General features: G+C 40.9%; 1 protein-coding gene across 1 annotated transcript in view; it reads right to left on the bottom strand.

The window, feature by feature from the left end:
• LOC108794943 (contactin-associated protein-like 2) overlaps positions 1–7,742 on the bottom strand; it is a 575,529-nt gene that overhangs the window by 291,177 nt on the left and 276,610 nt on the right. The gene's annotated exons all lie outside the window — the stretch shown is intronic.

Here is a 7,742-nt window from a genome sequence, read left to right as displayed (position 1 = left end):
GTAAATATGTGTATATATCTGTGTTGAATATAGAATATAGCAGCCACGACAATGCAATATAAAGTATAATGTTCAGAGACCCGAAGTCAGGAGTATGTAACATAGGGCCTCTTATTTTGCTGCAGAGTGGATGGAAAGAAATGCCCCAGTACCTGTTATGAAAAAAGGCATGTGGTCAGTGGGGAAAAATGGTCTGGGGTCACATAGTTACATACATAGTATTTGAGGTTGAATAAAGACATTAGTCCATCAAGTCCAACCTATTAGGATCTCATTCTAGGAGTACCTGTACCCCTGTATATTACGGTCCCTTAAGAAATCATCCAAAAGTTTCTTGAAAATGGAAATAAAACATGCCCTGTAAAGACTTGGAGGAAAAAATGGACAGTGTTGGTGGTCAGGGGAAGAAAAAAATGCCTAGAGTAGCTGAAGGAAAATACTAGAGGTGCACTGAAATGAACATTTTGAAACTGAAACCAGAAAAAAAATGTCAGGCAGAGACCAGAAATTATTTTTTGCTAACATTTTTTAATTTTTTTAAATATTTAATTTGTATTTATTTTTTATAAACTTTTACTTTTTATATTTTATTTGTATTTATTTATTAAATATTATAATTTTTTTACTTTACTGCTGGGGGCTTCGGTGAAATATCAGAGGTCTAAACAAACCACTGATATTTCCCTTTTAAAATAGAAAAAGAGATTGAGGACACAAAGTCCACAATCTCTTTTTCTTCATCCCCTGTTATAAACGAACAGGAATTCTCTACACTGAGTGTTCCTGTTCATTCATAAATTGTGAACATAGTATGAGTTATTATCTACAAAATCACGTAGATCACTTCCTATTGATTCATAACTAGTACATAGTAACTCATACTATGTCCAGTTATTTACAAACAGCTGTCACAGCTGAGCTGGTGATGCGGGAGGAGAGCTCGATACTATTTGGCAGCAGATTCCTCCCCCTCAATGCTGGCCCAGATCTGTACATGAGGCTAAGCGGGCGGGGGGGGGGCACACTCCTTCCCTCCCCGTTCGGCTCCTAACAGTTTCTCTCCTCCACACTGGACGCTGCACTGTGTCAGAAGGGACCCCCCTTGCACTGCTCAGGCCACCTGTGACAGTTTCTGTCCTCCCTGCTGGACACTATGCTTTGTCAGAGGGGACACAGAGCAGCACCCAGCGGGGAGGAGAGAAACTATGGATGCACCACAATTTTGTCCAATAGATGGCACTTTCAGCATTTTGCCAAAAGTGCCATTTTCAGCCAATATGTTTCAGTGGCCGAAATTTAGGTTCATCCTTACAAAATACCCAAGGTTAATAGTCTGTGGTAGGAAAAAGATACCCAGAGTTGGTAGTCAGTGGGAGGAAAATGCTTCAAAAATAGTAATTAGTGACAAAAAATGCCAGGTGTAGATAGTCAGTGTAAAAAATCCTGACATTAATGTCCATGACAAAAAGAATGCCCTGGCAGTAATCAGTGAGAGGGTAAGAAGCACAGGAGTCAGTGGATGGTGGTAGTGGGGGGCATTGGTGCTCAGGGGTGCGTGAGAGTAGTAACACTGGTCCTCAGGGAGGGGGGGTGAGCAACATTGCTATTCAGAAGGGGGGCCTTTGGTGATTAGTGGGAGGTGGTGGGAACAATAGTGCTCAGTTGAGAGGAAATGTTTATAGTAAGAGTTAAGCCTTAATGTACATAATGAATGTTATGCTTTGCCTTATCTCAAGCTCAGGATGTGTCCTAACAGAACAATGCTTGGTTGTTTCTTGTGACGTACCTAAACTTACTTTACCATTTATCCTTATTCTTGGGATAATTTTGGGAGAGTTACGTAGATAAAAAAAATGGGCTGAAAATCTCGGCTTATACTCGAGTATATACGGTACTTACATTATGTTTGTCTTGAAACTGGTCATGAGACTATCATGAGTGCTGTTTATGATCTATATGTCATGTCTGTATGTGTCTTATACTGATTGGTCAGAACTTTGCCTCGTTGTGTCTATGTATATAAGAGTTGACTGTTTAGATTAAACCTTTTAATATTGATCCACTGCACTTTGTTGCCACTACTCTCTATTCCAGAGTACTCAAAGGAAACATATATTTTATGGGTACAAGGACTATGCCATATGTTAGTGTTTACACAGTGGGTAGGCTCAAGTTTAAGTTTTTAATGTTAACACAATTGTGGCATACCCACAATTCACTGCATCATGCTGCATGCATCACCTGTGTGTTCAGAGACAACAGGGACCTGCTGCCCATAATTAAAATCGATAGGCACCAGAACAAAAGCAGGGAAATGTAGGACAAATGGGAGGTGCATGGGATTTAGATGAAAATATGGGACAGTCCTGGACAGCCAGGATTGTTGGGATGTATGAATTTATCACACCTTGACTTTCTTAATAATTTTTTTGAGTGTATATCTATATCCATGGCAAGAAATTATCATCTTAAAGAAAATTAATAGTGATTATATTACCTATAAATAATATATTTCTAATATCTACTAATGTATCTTATATAATGTTAGAATGATATTCTAAAGATGTATTTATGTCCTATATTTTCAACATTTATAGATGAAATGTATTCAGAAAGTACAATAACCACAGTGAATGTAGTGAGGACAATAGAAAATATGAAGCCTGATGTTCTTGTTCCCTAACAAAGAAACACAAACTTCTGCACCATCTATTACATGCGTCTTCTGTCATTTTATGCCAACCATAGGATATACAGTGCATGTCTTTAAATGTCCTTTCACTTGTCTGTGAGCAGTAATGAAGTCTTCAGAAAGCTTAACAACCATACTCAAACATATACTTTCAAAGACACAGGCACTTAGGGAAGTAGCTAAAACCACCAAGCAGGGCATTACGTATACAAGCAGACAATAAATAAGACTGCTGCAAGCAAGAGAACTTACTGTAATTGTATACTGCAACAGTAACATAATGTGAGATTAGCAGAGCACTACAAAAATTGGCAAATTTAAACCATTTTCTTGCACAAAGAATTTGGAAAGGTTTCACACTGTCAATGGAACAAATGTGCAGACAGAAAAAGCATTTCCCAAACAGCCTACAAACTCTAACAATTTGGAGATGTATCTATAATTTTTTTCTGCATATTGTGCATATCTAGGGATAGGATGACTTTAGAAAGATTAAAAATAAATACAAAAGAACTATTCAGCAACCACATTTTGTAAAGATGCAATATTACTCCAACTAAATGCTATCATGCTTATAGCTGTTAGTATTCAATTCTGATGGGTGGAAAATACTTAATAAGTTAAACTATTGGTATTTTTTGTTTTTACCCCAATGTTAGGAAGAACATGTCACCAGACCATTCATTTTAACAAAAATCTTCCCATAAGATTATATGTGTATGTATGTTATTTGCATGCCAATGCCTCCCTTGTGTAGACTTTCAAAACCCCTGAGATTGCTGTTGGGCTCTGCCATCTTGGATGTGATGTCAGCAGCCCCAGCAGACTCAGAGTTGTCACTCCAGTGACTCTATAGTATTTAGCTTCACTCCTCCCCCAACAGCTACATAATAACTGGAAAAAGACTGGAAGGTAAAGGGATGGGTGGAGGATCCTGGCCAGCACACAGAATTACTAATTACTTCCAGAAGACAAGTAGGTTATGATGTGCACGGACTAGAAAGTTAGAAAAAGGAGACTGATAGGTTAGCGCACTTCTGGGGGGGTTGCTCTTTTCTCCACGCCCTTCTGGAGGTACCACCCCAAAAAAAACTTCTTCAAAGGATCCACCTCTGCCCACCAAACACCCACCTGTCACCCCAACCAGACCTCACTACACCATTAGGAGGTCATCACTTGTGTACCCCTTCCTCTCATCACACGTGAGTGTCCTTCGCACATTTTCACCCGATTCACTGTTATTTTCCCTGGTCTATCCACGCAAGGAGGAATTGGACTGTGCTTGGGAACTGACTCATCCTCATCATGTAGCCAAATCTTCCAGCAAGGTCAAAGGGACAAGCAAGTGAATTTAAAAAAAAAACACTTTAATTAAGCCATTAAAATACTTGATATCTGTAACTACTATATTTCTGTATATATTTATGTCAAGATTATATAAATGTCTATGTAAATGATTATGTAAATACTCATTAAAAATTAATTTAAAACAATGTTTCTTAGTTTAGGCTAAACTGACATGGGGGTCTATTCACGAAGCAGCCGAAGGATCTAGCCATAGCTTCAGCCGATCCTTCGGCTATCTTTGGCCCCAGGACCCCTTTGGTTCAGTAGAACCGAAGGGCTGCTGTACGGGCTATTCACAATAAGTAGCTCCCAAACGTAGCCGAGTGGCTCAGTCGAGCCGGAGGCATGTGCCTCGGCTCGGCTGAGCAGCGCTGAAAGCCAAAGCTGGCCGATCTTACGGCTGGCTACGGTCACTTGCAGAGACATCAGCATCCCTGGTTACCAGCTAAACAGGGACACTGATCTCCAGGCAGCAAACTCTCCCGGGCGCTCCGGGAGTCTCCCGCTCCCGGCCGCCAAGGAGAGATACACTGCTGTTTCTTTTTTTTTCTTTATTCTGCCACGGAGCTGTGTCAGAATGGAAAAAAAATTATAATTTTTGCCCATAGGAATGCATTGCTAGATTCCTATTGGCTATTTCAATTTGCAATAGCCAATAGTAAACTAGCATTGCACCCACCCTCTGCTGATGGACCTGATGGAGAACTGCAGCAGAGGGCGGGTGCAATGCTAGTTTACTATTGGCTATTGCAAATTGAAATAGCCAATAGGAATCTAGCCATGCATTCCTATGGGCAAAAATTATAATTTTTTTTCCATTCTGACACGGCTCTGTGCCAGAATAAAGAAAAAAAAAAAGAAAAAGCAGTGTTTCTCTCCTGGGCGGCCGGGAGCGGGAGACTCCCAGAGCGCCCAGGAGAGTTCTTTTTTTCGTTTTTTTGATGGCAGCAGAACCGCCGGCCAATAGAAAACTATTGGGCGGAGCTAGCTGTCATTGCTAGCTCCACCCAATCGTTTTCTTTTTTTAACTTTTTTTTACTATTTTTCTGTTCTGCTCGGTCCCTCTGAGGGATCGAGCAGAACAACTGAGCCGAATGCCACTCAGCGGAGCCAGCCATGATGTCACAGCTGGCTCCACCCAGTTGGTGTCATTCAGTGACAGCCCAGCGTCCTCAGGTCATTTGAGGACACTAGGCTGTCATTGAATGACAACAAATCGGCAGAGCCAGCCGTGACATTACTGCTAGCTCCGACCAATTGTTTTTATTTTGCCGGCATCTGTCAGAATGTAATTTTTGCGGTGGGAGTTTGTTGCGTGCAGACGGGTTGGTGGGTGTCAGGTTTTTTTACATTTCGCCCAGTCATCGTCATCATCGTGGACAATGCTGGACATCATGATTGACCTTAGGATTACATCAGTTGTTCAATTTTGGGGATTTTTTTAACAAAGGAATTGTCAAGATCTTTGTTGTGTTTTTTTTTTCAATTAAAGGATTGTTTAGAAAAGTGTGGGCTCTTTATTAACATTTTTATTGTACCCTTTAGTGAATAAATAGGGGTAAAATTACCCCTTACTCATTCACAAGGGGGGTGCATCTGGGTGCCCCCTTTATTAAAGGATGTAAGCCCCCATGCTTCCAGACCCCCACAGCCAATAGGTCAGGGTTGTGGAGGAAGAGGCCCTTGTCCCCAATGGCATGGGGACAAGGTGCTTTTCCAGGGGGGCCCTGGGAAAGCATCCTCCCAGTGCTGAGGGCATGTGGCCTGGCATGGCAGGGAGGGTTGCGATTGCTCATCCCCCTTTTCTGTCCTGCCAGAACTGTGCTTGAATTAAGGGTCTGGTTGGAGATTTTAGGGAGGACTCCACGTCCCCCCCCCCATTTTTGGGGGTGGAGTTCCCCCTTAAAATTCCTACCAGACCTAGAGAGCCTGGTCTAGAACTTGGGGTCCCTCCTTACTTTCCTACCAGACCTAGAGGGTCTGGTATGGATTGGGAGGGGGACCCCACGCCTTTTTTTTTGCTTTTTTTAACATGTAATTTTTTTATTCTGCTTGTTAACTCAGAGGTAGCTAAGAGAATAACCATGCTGAATGCCGGTGACATTTGGCTATTCACTCACTGCTGTTCGGCCCCTATGAGAATAAGAGCGAACGGCAGTGAGTGAAATGCCGGAGGTTCAGCTCAGCCGATCCTGATGTTGGATCAGCTGAATTGAACGTGTTCTTCACTTCAGTTCAGCCAAACATACTGAGCATGTTCGGCTGAACTGAAGCCAGCCAATGTATGGCTGATTTTAGACGATTGCAGCTGAAATCAGCTGTACAGGGCCAAAGTGAATAGCCGAACGGAGTTTGGCTCACTTCAGTTTGGCTCGGTTATTCACTTGATTGCCTAGTAACCCAGTACTTTACCTCAGGCTTAGGGGGATCCATGTAATTTTAAGGGGTTCCATGTTGTTTGTCTCGGAAATGTGTGATCTGACAAGAGGATGAACAAGGCACAGCCATTTCATATGTTTATATAATTGTAATCTGCATAGGAACAAGCTTTTTACATTATTTACAAGCATTGACAGGATTGTTGTCCTACTCACCAAATGTACATCTAGAAAGGACTATAGATCTATTTTAAAGAAAAACCGTGCTTTGCTCATGCAAATTAAAGCAACAGATTACGTTAATGTATTCCTCTCCAGCAACACATACTCACCTTTCCTCCTTCCCCAACTGCTCCATTCAGCAACTGGAAGCAAAGAAAATACCCTTTTTTCTCACATGGAATTGTTTGGCGATAGGTTCAGTTGTTCTAATATGGGGTGGGGAGACAGTCCTCTATCTTTTGGAAGCTCCCACTATATGGCTTCCTTTCCTTATTCCTAGGGCTGGGGAAGCAAAGTAATGGTGAGTATGTGTTGCTCTAGAGGGAGTCATTAAGCTAACTTGCTCCCGCCCTACATGGGAAAAAGTACAGGTTTCCTTTAAGCAACATTAGAACAAAATGTAAAATACTCCTAATAGAATGTAATAAGTAATTCTGTTTGTTAATAATTGCCTGTAAACCTGAAATAAATATATTTGCATTATATATCTAGTTTATTCCCTTGAGACTTTACCTTCACCCAAGCTATGATATGTATGAAAACTGATTTGACTATGACAATATGACACTCAAGAAAGTTTCCCAAGGGCTCTTTGCTGCCTTGTGGCAGGAGCTAGATTTATCTGATGCAGATTTATGTGACAAAAAGATATCCATATCTCACATTTCTAATATACTTGCAGTTGACAGGACATATCGAAAGACAGGGCCTTGAGCTGTAGGATTAACAATGAGATGTTAACTAAGAGGAGAAAAAGAAGCTCAAGGCAAAGAATTTCAATTCCAGATTGGAGAAAATTTCATGAGAAAGAGCTAACGACCCATAAAACTGTGCCATCTGAGTAAAGCAGAGCTGCAAATCTACCTTTCTGATTTGCACAACAAAACCTTTGTAGAGCCCATGGGATAGCTTTGATCAGAAGTGAAAAGATTCATTTAAAAAACAGAACTGAGCAAACAGGTACTTTCAAATACATTAGATAACAATACAAGACAAATCACTGTTTTTGACATACTTTTTTCCATAAACATTCTTTGACTTGTTGCTTTTTTGCTTACTAGAAATCCCTAAATACTCCCTAAGAGGTTTGGGTTATTATATAT

This window comes from Nanorana parkeri, unplaced genomic scaffold, assembly GCF_000935625.1.
Source record: "Nanorana parkeri isolate BGI_ZX_2015 unplaced genomic scaffold, ASM93562v1 scaffold916, whole genome shotgun sequence".
NCBI lineage: Eukaryota > Metazoa > Chordata > Amphibia > Anura > Dicroglossidae > Nanorana > Nanorana parkeri.
The sequence above is the reverse complement of the archived record's forward strand: the minus strand, read 5'-3'. Positions and strand labels throughout refer to the sequence as shown.